The sequence below is a fragment of the Meles meles genome, chromosome 3, assembly GCF_922984935.1.
Source record: "Meles meles chromosome 3, mMelMel3.1 paternal haplotype, whole genome shotgun sequence".
NCBI classification, from domain to species: Eukaryota; Metazoa; Chordata; class Mammalia; order Carnivora; family Mustelidae; genus Meles; species Meles meles.
In genome coordinates, this window is record NC_060068.1 from 167,145,433 (window position 1) to 167,167,741 (window position 22,309).

The window sequence follows — 22,309 nt, forward strand, 5'->3', positions numbered from 1 at the left end:
GGCTATCATGGACATTGCTGCTATGAATATTGAGGTACAGTTACCCCTTCCTTTCTCATCTGTATCTTTGGGGTAAATACCTAGTAGTGCATTTGCTGGGTCATAGGGTAGCTCTGTTTTGAGCTTCTTGAGGAAACTCCATACTGTTTTCCAGAGTGACTGTATCAGCTTGCATTCCCACCAACAGTGTAAGAGGGTTCCCTCTCTCTGCAACCTTGCCCACATTTGCTGTTTCCTGTCTTGTTAATTTTAGCCATTCTGACTAGTATAAGGTGATATCTCATTGTGGTTTTGATTTGTATTTTCCTGATGACAAGTGATGTGGAACATTTTTTCATGTGCCTATTGGCCATTTGTATGACCTCTTTGGAGAAATGTCTGTTCATGTCTTCAGCCCATATCTTGACTGGATTATTTGTTTTTCGGGTGTTGAGTTTGATAAGTTCTGTATGTATCTTGGATACTAGCCCTTTATCTTCTTCCATTCCATAGGTTGTCTTTTAGTTTTGTTGACTGTTTCCTTTCCTGTGCAGATGCTTTTTATCTTGATGAAATCTCAATAGTTCATTTTGCTTTTATTTCTCTTTCCTTTAGAGACATGTCTTGCAAGACATGTCTTGCAAGTGGTTGAGGTTGAAGAAGTTACTGCCTATGTTCTCCTCTGGGATTTTGATGGATTCCTGTCTCACACTTAGGCCTTCCATACAGTTTGAATTTATCTTTGTGTTTAGTGTAAGAGAATGGTCCAGTTTCATTTTCAACATACGGCTGTCCAATTTTTTCCAGCACCATTTATTGAAGAGACTTTCTTTTTTTCCATTGGATATTCTTTCCTGCTTTGCCAAAGATTAGTTGACCATAGAGTTGAGGGCCCATTTCTGAGCTCTCTATTCTGTCCCATTGATCTATGTGTTTGTTTTTGTGCCATTTCCATCCTGTCTTGATGATCAAGGCTTTGTAATATAGCTTGAATTCAGGTATTTCTGGGAAGAAAAAGCAAACTAGGAATAGAAGGATAAATATTGGGGCATCTGGGTGGCTCAGTGAGTTAAGCCTCTGCCTTCAGCTCAGGTCATGATCAGGGTCCTGGGGTCAAGCCCCTCACTGGGTTCTCTGCTGAGCAGGGAGCCTGCTTCCACCTCTCTCTCTGCCTGCCTCTTTGCCTACTTGTGATTTCTCTCTCTGTCAAATAAACAAATAAAATATTTTTTAAAAACAATGGTAAATATTTCATGCATGATTTCAATATTAGGAATTGAAGTTTAAAAGACATTGAGAGAGATGTTGGGATCATATACATTGTAGTAAATTCAGTGGTGACTCCTTGCCAAAAAGCAAAATAAGTTTGTGAGAATACAGTGAATTTCTTGGTTGGAAGGCTTCAGGTGGCACTGAAACCAGCTTAAGTTATAAAATGCAGAGTTTTCGATGGGACGGTTTTATTGAAAAATATGTGATAAACAAGCTGTTTACAACTTAGTAGTAAAACATTATTATTGCAAAGTTTTATCTATGTGTAATTGTATTTTGATTAACTAGAATGAGAAAGAACTTGAGCAAGCAGTTCTCTCCACCCCAATTCAGTCTCTCACTCCATCACAAGAGAAAAAAATAAAATGAGTTGTAGTAGAACATTACATCTTTTTTTCCAACTTGCAAACAGAGTACTCACTGGACGATACCAGAAGGATTATCTTCTAACAAGGCACTGTGTGTGTGTGTGTGTGTGTGTGTGTGTGTGTGTTGTTATTTCTGTGAAGATATTGAACAACTCCTGACATTTAGTATTTTTCCTCATCTGGGGAAAATGGCCAACAAGTTTACAATGGGTTCATCTTTCACATCTGGAGAAAAAATCATTAATATTAAACTTAGTTCATTTGTTGGAACATGGAGAACTTGACCTCTTTTGCCAATTTTAAGGAGTGACAAGTAAAAAACATTCAGTTCATAAACAAATCCATCCAGAGTCAACTCTTCCCTATACAGTGCATTGTTTTGTTTTATTTTCCCTTAGCTTCTGTTTTTACTTCTTGGGCTGAAAATCTTAAACTTTATCTCTTTTTTTTTTAATATTTTATTTATCTGACAGACAGAAATCACAACTAGGCAGAGAGGCAAGCAGAGATAGAGGAGGAAGCAGGCTCCCTGCGGAGCAGAGAGCCCGATGTGGGGCTCAATCCCAGGACCCTGGGACCATGACCTGAGCTGAAGGCAGAGGCTTTAACCCACTGAGCCACCCAGGCGCCCCTTAAACTTTATCTCTAATCTAACCATTGTCCTGACGTCCAATATTATCTTTTTAATTACCATTTTGATAAGTATAGTGGATTTTCCTGCCATGAATCCTAATTACAAATATCTAAAAATGGCAAATAAAATAAGTTCTCACATTCACTTCAATATATTTCACTATATTTTAAATTTACATTCTCAGGACACCTGGGTGGCTCAGTCAGTTAAGGGTCTGTCTTTAGCTCAGGATGTGATCCCCGGGTCCTGTGATAAAGTCCCACAATAGGTTCCCTGCTCCATGGGGAAGCCTGCTTCTTCCTCTGCCTCTGCCACTCTCTCTGTCTCTCATGAATAAATAAAAACTAATAATAAGTTAAAAATTTGCATTCTGTTTGTGGAAAAGTCATATGCAGTAAGTTGTTTCCTTTAGTGCTTAAAACATGCTCATAAGAGAAGGACAATGACATTATAAAACATTTAAATTTCATTTATTCATCAACTGACATTCAATAGTAATTATTTTCAGATATGGTTGCAGGAACCATGCTTTCAGGGAACAGCCTTTTCATTTCTCTTTTATTTTGATATTGTAATAAAGATACTGCTTTTTAAGTGACAACTGCAATTTTCAATTTTGGCTTGACAAGCGGTTTCTAATAATCTATTTTTCTAAGCTATATTTCTGAAGCACAATCTCAATTTTAATTTGTATTTAGTCTATGAATTAAGTATAAAAAGCTTGCTTTTACTTGTTAAAAAATTTAAAGTAAACAGTATAAACCAAATGTTAATTGGAAAAAGTTTAAATTTTCTTATATAACACTATTATTTGTAGAATTTTAAAAACATACATTATTATCAGAATAAAAAACAATTGCACTTTGTAATATACTAATATAAAATATTCTAAAATAACTTTATATCACATTTCACGTAAAAATGGTGAAAGACTATTTAAAAATTATAATTATAAAATAAATAGATCACAGAGATTAAAAATATAGCATGGGGATAAAATCAATAATATCATAATAATGTTATATGGTAACAGATGACAACCACACTTATTGCGATGAGCACAAGTAATGTATAGAATTGTTGGCTCACTAAGCTGTACACCTGAAACTATTATGACATCATATTTTAACTATACTTTAATAATAATTAATAAACTTGTAAAAAATTCCATGAGTATATATTAAAATGCAACAACAAATTACTATAGTTTTGCTATAAGGGACATTATGGTACTGAATGTTTAAGAATTTATATGTTAGAAAAATCTCTCGATGCTAGTACACATGTGAATGAGTCTCTAGGAGACCAGGAAGACATGTAATTCTTGAAGCCAGATACAGTATGTGACTGATGAAAATACTGCAGTGACAGTGAGTTTAGAAAACAATGGCTTAGTATAAAATTCCTTAAAAAGATAGTATCTTTACTATTACAGTGGTGACTGGATGTAGGTCTAGGGCAAATTCTAGAATAACTCTCAAATTTTTCGTGTAACTGAACTTATACTCTCATTCACCAAAATATCCTGTCATTAGGGATGTTTAAGGAGTAACCAGATCAATTGCAGAAGAGAAGGAAGTGGAGAGAGCTAGAGTTAGAGGAATAATTGTTTGACTTGAACTTGTTGATTTAGAGATTGTATGGGACATCAGGTTATGGCTGACAAATATGTCAGATCAAGCTTGGGGATAGAGAACAGGAGTTGGAGTACTAATTAATATTTATTGTTGTCTGGGTGTCTTGCTCTTGTTCCATGATACTCCCTGAAATTTAGCCAATAAGACAAGCAAGCATCCTAGCAGTGATGGACTGGTATTTAATCAAAACCAATTAGTTTTGGTTTTTAAGAAAGTAGGACAGAAGTAAACACTGGTGAATTTACATACACTATTTCTCTTAATCTTCCAAAAAAAAAATCTCTTGTTAAATTCTAAAATCCCATTTTTGTTTCCTTTTTTAAGGATTTAATTTTTTAGATTAAAAAAAAAAAGATTTTATTTATTTATTTATTTGACACAGAGAGAGAGATCACAATTAGGCCGAATGGCAGGCAGAGGGAGAGGGAGGAAGCAGGTTCCCAACTGAGCAGAGAGTCCCATGTGGGGCTCAATCCCAGACTCTGGGATAAAGACCTGAGCGGAAGACAGATATTTAACCGACTGAACCATCCAGGCACCCCTAGAGATTTTACTTTTACACCCATTGTGGGACTAAAATTTGTAATCCCAAGATCAAGAGTCACCCAGTCTACTGATGGAGCCAGCCAGGTTCCCCTAATATCGCACTTAAAAAATGAACCTTCGAGAGACATGAATATAAAGACTGCTTCCCAAATTTTCCTACAGAATTAAAAAATGGAGCAACAAGTGGCAATACTTCAATTCCAGTCCAGGTCCTCTTCTGCAAATCCTACTAGGGTTCTCTGAGATGTACTGTTAACATTCAGTGGCAAGGAAAAGTGGAGTTGCCAAAATAGAGCCCTGGGAATCATCCACATTAAAAATGCAGAAAGGAAAACCTCTAAAGAAAACAACTTCAAAAATACCGAGAAAGAGATGAATTTCAAGAAAAAATGGAGTGGAAACTATGTACTATTTTTTAGAGTTTGATTTTAAGAAAGGAGAAAAATGGAATGTATTACATAGGACAAATACCATGATCATGGATGCACGGTGTGCCACAATTTTGCAAAAAAGAAGAGTCTTCAAGTTATGCGGTAGGGAGAGGTAGAAGATTGTCAAAAATGTTCTATTCTCTCAGGAAAGTTCCACATGTCCTCCCAAGAAAGCCTGGCTTTATCCAAGTTAGAGCAGTAAGTGTTCCATGATACTTCCTGAAATTTAGCCAATAAGATAAGCATCCTAGCAGTGATGGACTGGTATTTAATCAAAACCAATTAGTTTTGGTTTTTAAGAAAGTAGGACAGAAGTAAACACTGGTGAAAACAACTTCATTCTAAATGTGCTAATGTTTATTCAAAAGCTTATAATTCTGATGGTCAAAAGACTTAGAAATGTAATTATGTCTATGATAGAATGACATGTTAGAGATTGATTAAAAATAAATCTGAGGTAAATGGGATAACGTTAATACTTACCATTATTGGGGAGAGCCTATTGTGATCAAGACTTTACTACAATATGTAATTCTAACAATTCCACAGGTCGATGGCATTTTTCCCATTTTAACTTAAGCAAATAGTCCATAGATGCTAAATAATTTGTATGGATTTACTGAGCTGGGAAATTGTAGAGCTTGAAATCCAATCTAGTTCTCTTTGGCTGAAAAGCCGACTTTTTCCAATATAATCCCAGGAAGGAAAAGATCCTGATACCTGTGGAAAATTCAATTCTTTCTCAGAGGCACAATTTAGGGGCAATACAAAAGGAACTTCTCTTCTGCTTAAATAGTCTAGATTTGCTTTCATGGGAGGTTTTTCTTAGAGGGTGTCAAAGCAGTGAATTGAAGTTTGAGAAATATACTAGTATAAACCAGTGAGTCTTCAATGTATTTAGAAATCAGAAAGCAATGATATATTTTTATCTTCACTATCTGTTTTTACTTTACCTCGAATTCTATAGGGGCAAATGTCAAGCTTTTCCTAATGACAATTGCTACTATTGCTATTATTTAGCTGTTTTATATATTTAATTATCATTTCCATATTCAACTATTTGTCATTAACTATGAATTCCACAAGTCCCTCTAATTCAGAATAATAGAATAATATTTAAAGTTTTCTCAGCTTACACAAGCATTTGGATATGTAATTTTGGTAAAAAATTTACAAGTTTAGATCAATAAATATGAACCTTGATTTTACAACCCATATTATAAATTCACGCATCCAGTCTTTCACCTTATATATCACTGTGGTAGGCAGAATAACAGGCCCTGAAAGATGTCCATATCTTAATGTTCTCAATTTGTGACTTCTTCTTGTTTGACGAAAGGTAGTTTGTAGATGTGATTAAAGTTCTGGACCTTGAGATCAAGATTATGCTAGACTATGCAAATGAAGCAACCACATGACTCCTTGAAAGCAGAGAACCTTCCCCAGTGCTGTTCTGAGAGAGATGAGGACAATGAAAACATGGTCAGAGAGACACTACATCACTGGCTTTGAGGAAGGAGGAAGTAGTCCATGAATCAAGGAGCTTAAGCAATCTCTAGAAGTTGAAACAAAACAAAACAAAAACAAAAACAAAAACAACAGATTTTTCAGGAAGGAATGTACCCTTGCCCAAACCTTTATGTTAACCTTTATGTTAAATCTGAGAACTACTCAGATTTCTGATGACAATCACTCTAAAATAATAAATTTATATTGTCTTAAGCTACTTATCTTGTGGCAATGTATTCCAGCAGTTATAAAAAAAATTAATATAGCACTTGTAGTTCTGTTTCTATCATTCTTTGGCTTTTGTCTTCTGTCAAGAATCCCTTTGAATTTAGAAAAATCTGCCTGAGGTTAACATTGCACAGCTGTGTGGCATATATTTCCATAGGCTAGACCATGGCCTCCGCCACTGTGTCATTGTCCTCAGGAACTCAAGAATTCATCCCATTTTCCGGGTATTCTCCCTGCCCCATGTAGGCCCTGCTTGAAGCGTATATTCTGATAATCATATTTATCTTAACAACTCTGTCACTTCTAAGTTCTCATAATATTGCAGAAGACTGTTTTGGTGACTTTCACTTAAGATGTAGGAAGTAGTGAAAAAGTAGTGCCATGTAGAGCAGCGACATCTTAATAGACAATATTAGATATCATTATGTCTGAAAAAACTTCAGTCATTCTACAGCTTGAAATATGTATTAGATAAATATTTTTGTCTTTTTCTTCAGATACCAAACCTAAACCTCGACTTCTCTTACATATTCAGTCATTCAAGAGAAAGCCATTAAGTTCTCTTCTTGTAGTCTCTAAAGTTTGCACAAATAATTGAAGGAGTCTTTCCAAATCAGAGCATTGGAATATTATATCTATGTCTATATACTACATATATACTTTCCTTTACAGAGAATATTCTCAAGTTTTGAGCTGCATTTCTTTCACATTTTTCCTCCTTTTATTTCCTTGAGCTTGGGAATACATATCCTTTGATAATCTTTGCTTCTACATTTTAACCAGGGTGATGATTCCTGAGCAATGACAGAAATTCAAAAAAAAAAAAAAAAAAAATTAACATTTGCATCCTAGGAAGGGAGGGAGGCATTTCTTAAAGCAAGATTTAGTTGCTCCCAGTTACAAGAACATACAAAGACAAAAAATCAATCATATTTCTATTTTGGTACTTGAAATTTTCCAAGGATATAAACAGAGTCCAAAGTGGTATAGAGATTATTGTTATTACAGTTCACAGGAAGGTGATATCTTATCTTGTTGGGAGGGAAATAGAAATGTTTTTAGAAGAAAATCAATCATGTATCTGTAGATAAGACTCAATAGTTGGAAATAAGTGAGAGTGTATTACAGATTTAAGAACAGTGACAGCAATGGGAATAAGAGATGTGAAAACAAGCAACATGTATGTCATATAATGTAGTATCCAAATTCATATGGAGGTTAAAGATTGAAAAGTCCTTGACAAGCCACTTTCTCATGACCGTTGTGGCTAATCCAAACCTTTGTCATGAGTCTCCCTGCCTCTCCAGTTCTATCATTCTCAGTGAAATACCTTCTTCACAATTCATGGAGAAAACTATGACCAACAGGAAATATTCCTTAAATCTCCTAGTTCTCTACCTATATCAGTAATCCTACACAGTTGTAAATACTCTGGCAAAAATTACTTTCTAATTGCCAAATCCAATATATACAAATCTGTTTTACTTACCAAATGTCTCTCTTCTTTAGAACTCAACTGTTTCTTTCTGGAAGCTTTCTGCTCCTTGGTGTTGTCTGACCTCACACTCTATTTTTCTCCTATGTTTCTAGCAATTTTTTTTTCCAGTTTTCTTTTTCGTTTCTGCTTGTACAAGTAGAATTCACCAAAATTCTAATCTTGAGATCCATCTCTTCTTGCATTAAATTGTTCTTCCCTGGATTATTGCACAAAAATGATTCTACAATCTGATCCCAAAATTCAATAATGTCCAACTAAATTCCACTGCAGATCATTCTTTGGAGTTCTATATTTTTATATAGTATATATTTGACTTGACATCTCTCCCCAAAGATCTAATGCCATTCTACTCAATATTTAGAAGCCATCTTAGATAAACATAAATCTGGTTAATATAATCATACTCTTTATATTTTTTAAATAATTCTCTTCTTTGTGGTACAATAAGAAAGAGGTAAAGTTTGTTATTTTCTAATAATATCCCATATTATTATGATATAATTTCTAGAATAGGGGACAATTTTTGAGCTGATAGATTATGTGTAACCATTACACTATCACACCTCATATTAAGTACTGTGTATGTCCTGGAAATGTGGTAGTGAAGAAAAAATCAATTAGAAACCTTTCTGTATCAGGCCCATAATTGGTCCCTCTAAAGATACTAAAAAAAAAAAAAAAAAAAAAAAAAGGGTTTTGCCGTCACATAACTCAACTTAGTGGCCACCAGTGAGACAGTGGCTTGAAGCATATCAGTTTTAATGAGTCCCACTTAAGCCTTGTTGGAGGAGAAAGAAATACAGGAAAAAAAAAAGTTAATTTTTGGGGTGTCTGGGTGGCTCAGATGGCTAAGTATCTGCCTTTTCCTCAGATTATCATTCCAGAGTCCTGGGATTGAGCCCTACATCGAGCTCCCTGGCTGGCGGTAAGCTTGCTTTCCCACTCCCACTCGCCCTGCTTGTGTTCCTGCTCTTGCTGTCTCTCTCTCTGTGTCTTTTAAAAAAGTAATTTATTTTTTATACTTATGACATTATACACATTTAGAATTGTTAAACTTGAAAACAATAAATCATGTAAAGCCATGTCAAACATAAGTATGTATAAATATAGATAATTAAAGATTATTGATAGTGACTTATGAAAAAAACAACTACTTCATTTATGTAATTTGTTAACATGTCTGTTAAAGTTTAAAATTATTAATTCATTTAATGTCTATTCATTGTGTACATTGGATATTTAATTAATATATATTGACCAAGCACATTCTGAAGTCAAGTATCCCTTTATATATTTAAAAAAAAATAACATGAAATCATGCAGGCATTTTGTTCCAAAATTTCACCTCAGCAGTCCTTAAGAGTGCTCGTATGACAGACATCAGCCTGAATCTGTGGAGTTAGAAATAAAAAGTAATAAAAAAAATTTGTTGCTGACCTGATGGTATGTATTCTCTCAGTTTTGTGAGTCTATTGAAGTTTCAATCCTTGCAGAGTTTGATGACACTATAAGATATCACAATTGGGAAAAGTAGAGCAGGGCAATTGGGTGGTTGATACAGGTAGAACCGAAAATAAAATGAAATATTTCTCTTCCCTTATGTGTTCAAAGATTGCATGGATGAAAATTACCAATTTTATTGACTCAAGTTTCATACCCAAAGACTCCCAGAACTTGCACTTTTGATGTAGTAGAACCTGTTTGAAAGGAGAAAAAATAAGTTTCAAAAGTAGAGACAAGTGATATTACAAACTGATTCATGAGAGTCTAGCTTGCACACAGGATGGATGCTTTACCAATAGTGACTGGCCTTTGTTTGTGCAATTAACTTTTGTAAAATTTAAGTGGTTTCTATTTGAGTTTTAACAATAAACTTGCTAAATGTCTTGAAATTCTTCATTCTTTAAAAATACTTTTTTGGTATAATATTTAAAGAACTAAAGGGTATCTGAATTTAGAAACACTGAAATAACGTCAAAATGAGCAATGTTATATTCAATATTCATTCAGCAGAAATTGGGAATTTACATGTTTTAATAGGCTTTAGATTCAGAAAAAGTATTTATTTCAAAAAATGTGATTAACCTAATGACCAAGTATAAATTCATGGGCAATAACTCAATCTTCATTTCTTTACATATTTAAAAGGGATTGTACTAAAATATATTCTTTTACTAAAATATTAAATGAGTCTGTGAAATATCCAGTTATTGTGATCTATTGTTCTTAAAGTGTCTGAAATAAATCTGAGAAATGGTATTTTTCCCATAAGTTAATTTCTAACTCAAAACATGTGTTATCTTTGCAAATAAGTAAAATAAAAATTATTTATCAGCAAAATATACTGGTAAACCTTTAGTATTAAAGAAGAAACTATGTACATGTCTTATTTCATTACTTTTCAAGTCCCTGAAATACAACAAGCTTCCTTGAATGAGGTTTTAATGAATGGCACCCAAAGTTATATAATCTTTACTTTTTTTATTCGGACTTAATCTATAAAATAAAGCAACAACAGATGAAATATATTCAACAATGTGCTGTTATTTCTCTTTATCATTTAGTAAAAACAATCTTCTCACTTATTATTTCTAAAATCTTTATGTGTATTTTATATAAAACCTATTATGTTAGGTGATCGAAGGGATGTAAAAACTATTCTACCAGTATCTAAAAAAAAGTGCATTCTTTTTATTTTTAAATTGAAAAAGAGTGTCATTATGTTTAAAATATAGTTAATATGTGTTTTATAATGCCAAAAGGTTTTAATAATCATTGTATAAATAAAGCATTCAATTTCTTAAATGAGGAACAGATATTAGCCATTCTATTACTCATCCTATGATCAACCACTTATCACTAGCTAAAATTGTGATATTATTAAATAGTTTGCCTTTCTTTAAATATCTTAATGATTAACATTCTCAAATCATGAAAGACTAAGTCATATTAAAAAAAACCTCTCTTTTAAAAGTACAAATAATTATGGGTAAAATGTTTATGGATAAAATTATGAATAAAATGTTTAAAGTTAAACATTTTAAAATGTTTAATTAATTCTAATAGGTAAACTCAAATGTAAGGGAAATTCCCTGGATCTGTAAATACAAAAAGAAATGGATGGAATGGTAGGTCTATGAGCTGATGCTGCAATTATAAATGGCACTGTTCTATATTTTACTTCTTTTGGTAATCGGGAAGTTGGTTTGCATGTCCATGAAAATACATCAGATGAGATCTTGTGTTTGTATGAATTGAAAACATCAATCTGGAAACTGAAAATATAAAGAGAGAACTTGTAAAGTTACGCAAAGTTAGAAAATTAAGAAACAAAGGAATTCCTACCAGCACAGAAAAAACATGAAGATATTTAACTCAAATAACCTGAGGGTTAACTTGAGACAAAATAGTTTCTACTGAAAATTGCAACTAGGATTCCTAAATTGATGTAAGGATCAGATTGACAGTAAACATGAGATCTGAAAATCCATAGTCATATCCTAACAGCAGTTGAAATGGTTTTAGGACACTGGAATCTTTTGGATGCCCACTGCAGGGGAGTAAACTACAAAAAAACTCTCTCAAAGAACAACCTACAATCTTAATCATGTAGGATTTCTGCAGAGCATATTTCTGAATACATACCAATTTAGAGTCAACAGACAACATAAAATTAGGATCATGTATTTGATAATTTACATATTAAAACATTAGATATAAACTTTGAAATTTAAGACATCACAACAGATCTTACAGATATTAGAAATAAAAAGAAACTTTTGAAAAATTTTATGAAAACTTTTGTGCAGATAAGTTGTAGAATTTAAGTGAAATGGAGGAACTGCTAGAGAAATACAATTTACTGTTAGAAGGAAAATAAATTTTCTGGAAAATTCTGTATCTATTAAGGAAAGTGAATCTTTAATTAGAAACATGCTTATAATGAAAATTTTATACTAGAGAGTTTCTTTTATAAATTCTTCTGAATGATTAAGGTAATAATTATCCAATGTTACAAAAACAAAATAGAAAAAAGAAACACTTCATGATTAGTTGTCTGATATCTGTTTTCTAAATTTAACAAAGATATCACAAAAAATAATAACCACATATCATTCTATTGAACATGAATATAAAAGTAATAGTACGTTGAATCAAAGATACATAAAAATAATACCACATCATGACTATGGTAAATTTAGTTCAGAAATGCTTGGATGATAAAACATGTAAAATTAATCTATGCAATTTATAACAGTGACAGGATAAGAAAGAATATAATGATAATATCAATAAATTTTGTAAAAATCAAGCATCTTTTAATGAGAATTTTAAAAACTCCAAATCCAAACTCTTAGCAAAACAAGGCACAATTTTCATAATCTGTTAAAAAAAAAATCAAAATGCCATTAATAACATTTTTCTTGTGTAATTCTAAAAATCCCTAATATCATGAATAAGATAAGAATGCTTTCCATTACCAATTATGTCACAAATGTACTGGAAATCCTAGCCAGTGCAATAATATAAAGAAGTGTAATAAAAGTTGCAAGGATTAAAAGAAAAAAAAAGTCATTATTGTTATGTTCTTTATTTTAATTATCAATCCTATTATTATTTTGTTTCAATTTTATCTTTATGCACATTGTTATTATAGAAATAAACTCTGAGAGGTTCTTTCTCAAAATGTTGACTATTTAAAATTCTTTCTACTCTCTCTTTTTTTTTCTTTAAGATTTTATTTATTTATTTGACAGACAGAGATAACAAGTAGGCAGAGAGGCAGGCGGACAGAGAGGAGGAAGCTGAGCAGAGAACCAAATGAGGGGCTGGATCCAGGACCCTGGGATCATGACCCAAGCCGAAGGCAAAGGCTTTAACCCACTGAGCCACCCAGGCACCCCCTCTATTCTCTTTTCAAAGAAACACTTAAGGTATATTTTACACAGTTTATTTTGTATATTACCTCACCTTTTTTCTCTGTGGTTTAAATGATTGTTTTTGATCACAAAATTAATAATAACATCAAATGTCCAGTGAGCACTTTCTCTGCATCAGCAACTACTCTATGTACAGTCTGCCAAATTGACAAAAAAATCTTGCCTCTAGTGAAATTGTCTCATTGTGTTTTTTGTTTGTCTCTTTTGTTGTTGTTTTTCCAGTGTACGAAACAAAAAATAAATGACATGCACAATTAAAAATAGAATACGTTTGGTCATAACAAAAAATAAATGGAAAAAGTAAATCAGGGAAAGGAAATGGGAAGTGTCTTATGGTGTTGGAGGCCACAGATTTAAGTAGAGCAGCTAAGACACTGTGCTGAAAGGATGATGTTTATGGAAAGACCCGAGGTTAGGAAGGCTAAGGCAGGAGATGTCTGAGAATGCCCAACCAAACTGCATAAAAAGTGCAAAAGCCTTGAACCAGGAGCAAGCCTAAAGTAGAATACAGGCCCATTTACCTTCTTTGCTGCTTTCCCTGTGTCTTTGCTGGAAGTTCCTTAAGGCTGAATGCAGGTAGCTCAGGAGTAGCACCCACATCAACCACGATTGGAGATTTCATCCCCTTGAATTTAATCCCCTTGAAATTATCCAGGTGTTTTGACTGTAACTGTCATATCTTGCCATGAGCCATATGGGCCCAGGTCTTGTTCATCACATTAGTTTTCAGAACTTCTAACACCTGGGTTTTCTTTTCTGTTGAGTCAACACGCAGATTTACTTTGTTTTATGCCAAATTTCAATGTGTTTGAGACAAGATGATCAATTATGTTAACTATAAATTTATGTAACTTTTTCCACTTAAATTTTAAAACTTTAAAAATATAATTTTAATAAGTGTAAGTTAACCTATCATAGACATACCAAAAATTACTTAAACTCATTTACCCAGTATTATGTGTCCATAATTTGGATGTGAGGGAATGAAATCAACTAGTATTGTCGTGCGTTGGATTTTTAAAGGGCCCAATGACAGCACTTTAACCCACCTGAGACAGGGATGAGGAGTCCAACAAAGAAAAACACAGTTATTTTCACTGACAAAACTGACAACTAGAGAATATGATTTACTTTGGGGCCACGTAATTTTTACCTGAAAAGTAATGTATGACGAAGAGCTCACTAGAACACATTCTCTCTGGGTAATGTATCTCCAAAGAGATGAGAAGAGGATACTAATTCACATATCTTATTTCTCTTCTCCCCAAATCAATGACCAGAAAAGATCATGGGGCATAAAACCAGAAGTGATTCTCTAGGGAATTTCCATCAACACAGAGATATGAAGTTGGGCAAAAGAATCTCTCTCCAATACAGTACTTTATTAAGCCTATTGCTTCATAACCAGTTTCTAATAAATGCAATTTTAAAGTAACTTTTAAAACAATGGAAATTTTTGATAACCTTTGTATTTCCTTATATTTCCAATCAATGTCTGCTATAGGTTTCTCAATTTTCTATGAAAAATTTTCCTTAGTGTCTTCTTTAAGTAGACACTGACTCTAGCATGCTACCTCTTCTGCCAAATCTGCTTTGCTAAGGCTTTAGTGTTTGCATTAAAAATAAACCCAGGAATGTCAGTTTAACCTAACCTGTAAGTTAACAAATGTGTAGCATGAAGTGTGTTATGACTGTATATGACATAATGGTAGCTGACCAAAGATGGTTGCGGCTCCATTAGTAGAGTGAAAATATGCTGTTATTAATCACTATTTTCTTTTTATAGTTATGCAAATATTTCCAGCCTATTCAGTAAAGTGTTGTTCAATATAGGTAGGTTGCCCCCAGGAATGTCTGAGGAATGTCATGTATATCCCACCCCGACAAGGGGGCATTGTAGGGTGTTAGCATGCGCTTTGCCCTCAGCTTGCTTTTTGCTCCCTCATCGATATGGTGTAGGATTTGGTGTAAATTAATTGTGAAATATCTACCATACTTCCTGTATCTTTCTAACCTAAAAATATGGAAATTTAATATGATATCTAGATCATGTTGATTTTAACATATATTAAAAAAGATCTTCTAAAAACAATATTTCTTTAAAGCTGACCTGAAGATGTGGTAATAGATGCTAAAATTGGAGAATTTATTTTAGTTAATTTAGGTAATTTAGGGACACTTTTATATTTTGGGGTAAGATCCTCATACATTACCTAACATATTTTTTTACAAGTAGAAATATTATATATATTTTTCTATAATTTCTATATATTTTTCTATATATAGAAATTTTCTATATAATTTTCTATATATTTCTATATATTTTTCTATAATTTCTATATAAATATAGAAATATTATATATATTTCTATAATATAGATATAATATAATAATATAATATTATAGAAATATATTATATATAGAAATATATTATAGAAATTTTTTACTTGCAGAAAAATATACATAATATTATATATGTATTTTTATAATAAATATAAAACTCAGTTTTTATATTCATAAGACAACTTTAGCAGAAATTTGGGGACAGCCTTAGATATACATAGGTTTAAGACATATAAGCACTTGTGGCCTAGGTATTTTATATAATTTTAAAAATTTAATAAAGATAAGGCATTCCCAGATTTTTTTCATCTGATATGTTACACATGTGGATATGTTTTAATAATTCTATTCATAAATTTATGAAGAATAAATAACTTTGAGGAAATAAGTGACCGAACAAAGGGATGGAAGAAATAGATGAGATCAGTTACAATACAGAGCAACAATACAGAGTTTCTTGCCTTGTATTTTCAGAATTTAGTTTGTCAGTGATATTTTCACACTGTTGATGCCTGAATGTATTTTCCTTTCTAAGGATTTGAATGTAGGCTCATCATAGTTAATGAATAATCAATCAGTAAATAAATAAATAATGAAGAGAAAAGAGTCTTTATCAAATGTATAGATTATTTCCTTTAAAATTTCTTCATTTTTATGAAGCACTATACGCATTTCTGTCTGTCAGGCCCAGGGGCATTCTGGTACACTTTCAAAACACTCTTCAGTTAGAATTCTCTTGTCTCTGTAAATAACACCTTGAGAAAATTCAATTAAGTTTACCATGTCTTTTTTCACCAGAGAAGGGAATTTAGAGGAATTTCACCTGACAACTGTTTAAAAGTTTGTCTTACCAAATACGACATGTGAATTAACTCTCATTATTCATTTTGTTCATGGGGATCAGTAATTAATTACCCAATTAACCATGTCAAATATTAATTTCCAGTCAGAGTTTTGATATCTTTAGAAAGGTTCATTCAGTGGAGTAACTGATACTTTTTTCCATCTGAGGTAATATAGTGAACACACAGTTGTCATTGAGGGAGTTTATCATCTAGGAAAATGATGACACAATCAGCAACATTAAACAATCTAATGTAGTAATAAAAAGCAAGTCAAATGCAATAGTTACCCTTGCTAATTAAATGCAGTTCGAAGACAGAAAGTGGTACTGATTAAGTGAAGGAATGATTTGCCAAGAGCCACGATGATATTAGGAAAGTGTAATCTTATTTATTCATTGTCCCCTACATGGAAGGGCATATGCTAAAACAAAGAAGAGCTGAAATTTATCTTAAAATTTAAAATGTCTAGAGGTAACATAGAAGATACTAAGCATTTTCTAATTGCTTTGTGAAGTTTCACTTATTGTATTGCATTCAAATTTACTTAGTTTGACAATGCACAGTTATTAACATTTTTAGCATTTATTATGTGCTGGCATTTTACGTTTAGCTTGGATTAACCAAAAATTCAAGGCACGCACCCAGAGAAGTTGAGTTTACCCACGGTCATACAAACACAATTACAGAAATTATTCCTCAGTTTTATTAGCAGGAGCCCATCATAAAACACAATATTAGAAAAAGCATTATGTTATGAATATGTTGTATTTTTGGTTGCAAAGTTCGCAAGAAATCATTGAAGAATTTCCGCAACTGGGCAGCTTACGCATATCTTAGCATATATACATATTATAAGAGTATTCTCTGATACTTTATAAAAAATATTATAATATTCTTATACTAATGAGAGTTTACATTTCCACCAAAGGGGAGGGAACACATGGAAACAACATGCTTCAAAAAATAACTGTATATAATCATCACGAGCATATTAGGAAGGTGCACACACTAGTTATCTTTCCACAATGCCAGCTTTATTCAATCATAAAACTAAGATAAATCACAATTATAAAACAGGTTCAGGATTCCAAAGCAATGACATTTGCCCATGTGATTAAATTTGGCTTCTGACACAGCACACAAAGCAGGACAGAGGACAAGTCACACAACAAAGATAACAGAAGAGTGCAGGAAGTTACCGAACCAAACAAAAAGTCAGCAGGGAGGGATCTCAGTTCTCTTCCGAGATCAATCCGGCAAAGCCTTTGCTGGCAGCTGCCTTTTTTAGTGGTCAGACACAGAAGGGTCATGTCTGAAGAGTCTGACAGTTTGCTGCCCAAATCCTCCCCTTTTTAAAGGGATTAAATCAGGTTTGGGCCCTTGCAGACCTCCTCTGGTTCTGCCCGTTATCAGTTCTGGGGGGTCAGCGGAGGCTAGTCCCCGGGATGTCTCCTAGAGGCAGTACCTTACCTCTTGTGTCATTGCCTGACACAGGTCCCTGCTTGACATAGGAGACTCCATTTTGCTCTCCACAATAATCTTTACTAAACAATAATTTATTATATGATTGCAACACTAATTGTGCCATGTTTATTTATACAAGGTACATAAGCTTATTCTTTCTGGGCATGGAATGAATCAAAAACACATTTACAACTTACACCGTCTTCATCCAACAGGAAAGAGAGGAGAATTGAAAATTTTAAGAGAATATTATTTTAATGTTTAATAATGAACTGTCTAATGGATAAAACTCAGGCAGGGTATATTGCAATTGAACAAACAATAAATAGTTTAGGGAACTTCCCATGAAATGTAGTTTTATTTGCAATCTTAAAATACCCAGTCTAGCTCTAATTCCACTTATACATTTGCAATTGAATTAAAAGTAACATAGTACTAGAAGTCCTAGCCTCAGCAATCAGACAACAAAAAGAAATTAAAGGCATCCAAATCGGCAAAGAAGAAGTCAAACTATCACTCTTCGCAGATGATATGATACTATATGTGGAAAACCCAAAAGACTCCACTCCAAAACTGCTAGAACTTGTACAGGAATTCAGTAAAGTGTCAGGATATAAAATCAATGCACAGAAATCAGTTGCATTTCTGTACACCAACAAGACAGAAGAAAGAGAAATTAAGGAGTCAATCCCATTTACAATTGCACCCAAAACTATAAGATACCTAGGAATAAACCTAACCAAAGAGGCTAAGAATCTACACGCAGAAAATTATAAAGTACTCATGAAAGAAATTGAGGAAGACACAAAGAAATGGAAAAATGTTCCATGCTCCTGGATTGGAAGAACAAATATTGTGAAAATGTCTATGCTACCTAAAGCAATCTACACATTTAAAAGTAACTTAAAAGAATGCATTTTGGAAATTGGGTAATTCTATTTTCAGATGAATAACCCGATATATAATTCTAGAGTCCTATTACCTGTATGTTGTGCTTTAAGGAAATGTGATTTTGGCACTGGCTAGATATATTTCTCAGTTTGTATTTTGCTATGTGTTTCAAAATAAAATGTCAATGGAAATAACTTTATGATGTTTATTTTGCTAAATCTAAACAGATCTTTTATTGCTTGCAATCAGTACCTGGTTTAACTGAATTATCCATAATTCTGTGGGTATTTCCGTAAGACAAGTCTAGCTGTGAAAAAAATCTTAAAGATGTATTGATTTATTAAAAGTTTTAGAAAAATGTTGTAGATGTGAATAAGTAAATAGTTTAAATTGTGGTGTATAATTACTGTAACTCATTTATATGGGCATAGGCTTTGCCTTATGAAATAATAATGAGAAGAACTTTGGTAATTAATCATAAATACAACACTTATCTCAGAAAGTATAACTATATTTTACCTAACATGTTCATTAGTAGACTTTCTAGATGTTTTTGACTCTTTGTTCTTTTTGCTAGAAAGTAGTGTTCCATCACAGCATATTAGAATTCTTTTGATATTTTATCATCTTGATTTTGTAGAGTGCAAAATTAATTACATTAATATTTTGTACCTTTAGGAAATGTGCAAAAATGATTTTTTTCAATGATGCAATTTCAGTGCCTAGAAAAGCACTTTGTTAACCCACTGAAATTTATTCTGAATTAATTGTAAATAACTTAAGGTTGTCTTGAGGATAGGAATTTATTATGCAGAACATAGTATTACAAATATGTCCATAGGTGCCAATTTGTTACCAATAAAAGACACTGTCATCTTCAAAATTTATTTACCCAATTTTTGCTGCACCCAGAGATGATCATATGGATGATACACAAATTGTGACATGAAGTCCAAATGAAGTCTGAATTTGGAATGTAAATGGGGAATTGTGGATAAATTTGGATTTTCCCTGCTATAAAAAAAGAAAATTGGTGTTTATACTAATTCTATTGTTTTCATTTAACTGACTAGGATATTTATAGAAGTAACACATTTCACTTCTAGTGATCCTAAAAGTAAGTAGAATTGAGAGAAATATTTTACATAAAAGACATCATAATGCAAGCCGTGAGACTGTTATCTTTTCTCTGAAGCATTACGAGACAGATAATAAGTTCTAGATAAATTAACTGATCCTAAATAGTAAATGGTAGATATACTTATTATGCTTGTTTTGCGGTGTTTTTTATGTTGCTAAGCTCAAGCGGGCTCAAACAACCAGGAAGAAAGGTAGCTCTCGAAAAAAGAAGTCCAGGTGTAGGCTAAGCATAAGATTTGGCTGGTCAAGTTCCTCACTATTTTCCTCAGACTGGCTTCTAATATGTTTTGTTTTGCTGCTGCCTACTTACAGAGGAAGATTCATGCTCCAAAGAAGAAAATCAAGTTTTTTGTGACTGTTGGTTAAAAGTGAGATACTCTTTTTCCCAAATGACACCAGTTTACTGCTCCATGGTAATGGGTTTAAGTCTGCTCAGCTCAGAACCAGTTATGTGAAAGAGAGCAGATTGCTTGAACACCAGCAGTGTCTGTAAAAGTGGGGATTGGGAAGTGGATTCTGAACAGGCAACCAACCATGCTCACAGGATGAGAATTTGTATAGATTTCCAAACGGCTGTGCAATGACGTGAAGGCATTAAGAGTGGTGGTAGTTTTGGAGATGATGGGTCTGAGAGCCAGAGCACTGAAGAGAGGACAGAGACCTTTTGCTTATGTAATATATCATTTGGATACGCTCTAAAAAAAATCTCACTTCTCTCAAAGTTGCCTAGCATAGTATTTTCTGAAATGTTCACATTGCATTTTTCAAGATCTCTAAATATTTTGAAAATAGACTTTAAAGGCATGATGTGAGCAGAACCATCCTACCCAATATTACAGGAATAAAAGGCACTCCAGAAGTTAAACATATTAATCATGTGGAACTTCAGAAATTGGATGTTTAAAACTGCAACTATGAAATAAGCATGCAATTAACTGCACACTTTAAAACTGATGGACCCTAATAAAAGCAAATGAAATTATCATCATCAGTCCATGTGACGTTTCTGGGAAATCAAATACTTCCCCAGTTATCTGCAATAAAACATAACTAGAGGATAATATATATTTACAATATGGTTGGATATTTTAAGTTAAATATTATCCAGTCAAAATACATAATTATAAATTAGTAGAATAGGTTACACATTTGGTGCCATTCATGTCTATGGTAAATTTTAACACTTAGTTTTTGTGTTAATACTGTCAAAGATATTGCATAGCAATTGCACCCATATAAATACACACACACTTTTATATATTTTCTATTTCAGTTGATTCCATATTATAATGCAAAGTGTATTATCAGGTTATTTGATCTTAGAAATTTGTCACTCATATACCAGAATCAAAGATGATGTATTTTTGCCTCTTAAAGATCTCACAATCCTTCAATGATTTTATATCACCTACAACATTAATATAGGTATATATATATATATATATTTAATATAATTTAAACATATATATATGTATATATATGTTTAAATTAAAGATGTTATTTGAAATCCTTAAAGCCCATGAAATCAAATGGAAAAGGTAGACCAGTGGCTTACAAACTAAAATGTAAAGAACATCAAAATTCAATAAAAATGTGCACTTTTTATCTAGGTTCATATATAAAATGGGTCTATAATATACAATTGAAGAAAATAAATTTTGTTGGCAGTATTACTAATTGACAGTAAACCTTCAAGTTATTACTCTAAAATGCATATATGGGCTTTAGAGAGAATATGCACTTAGTATCTCTGATTGAATAGAAACACTCCAACCTAACAAAAAAATTACTTGTTAATATTATTGTATTAAGTCAGAATTTAATTAATCATAGTAAACACAAATTTAATCTTTTCTAATATGTTTATCTGATATTCTCAACTAATGATAATTTTCCAAATATTAGAATTTCATAGGTAGATATCAGGTGAAAAAACTTTTTTATAGCTCAATTAGACTGCAGTTAGCAGATGAAAGGTCTTTTAAGATTGATTTAAGTGCAATGGTAGAATGATCTGTTTTTCTATCAAAGTTTATTGGGCATCCAAAGAATAATAAGACATATTCTAAGTGCATCCAATAAACATGCCAAGCCAGCAATACTTTATACTTTAAATATTGAAATAGAGCGGGGAGTTCAATTTTAGTAATGGCCAGTCTTACATTTCAAACTCGTAACACTTAGTTCAAATGAAACTGAAGTTATATACAACACATTTAAATATCTCTACTGAGTCAAATTCATTTCACTTTTAAAATGCTTTAGCTTAACATATTTATTTTTTATTTTATCATTTTTTAAGCTTAACATGTTTAGAAAATAATACTTTTTATCTCTATCCAGAGAACCATCACTTTAACAAAAATATTTGGCAATTTTTAGAACTATTTTTACTATAGGATAACTTCTGAATTAAAATATTATAATGTTAACTCTTTAATATAACTGTTCAGTGTGCAACTTCATAGATGTTAAATTTTCCCTTCTTAACTTGATTTGTGTCCAAGAGCTAATATTTAGCATTATAATTTATATGATTTAAGTATTCTTTATTAAATGCTGCTACAAAGTTTGTGGAGTGAGGT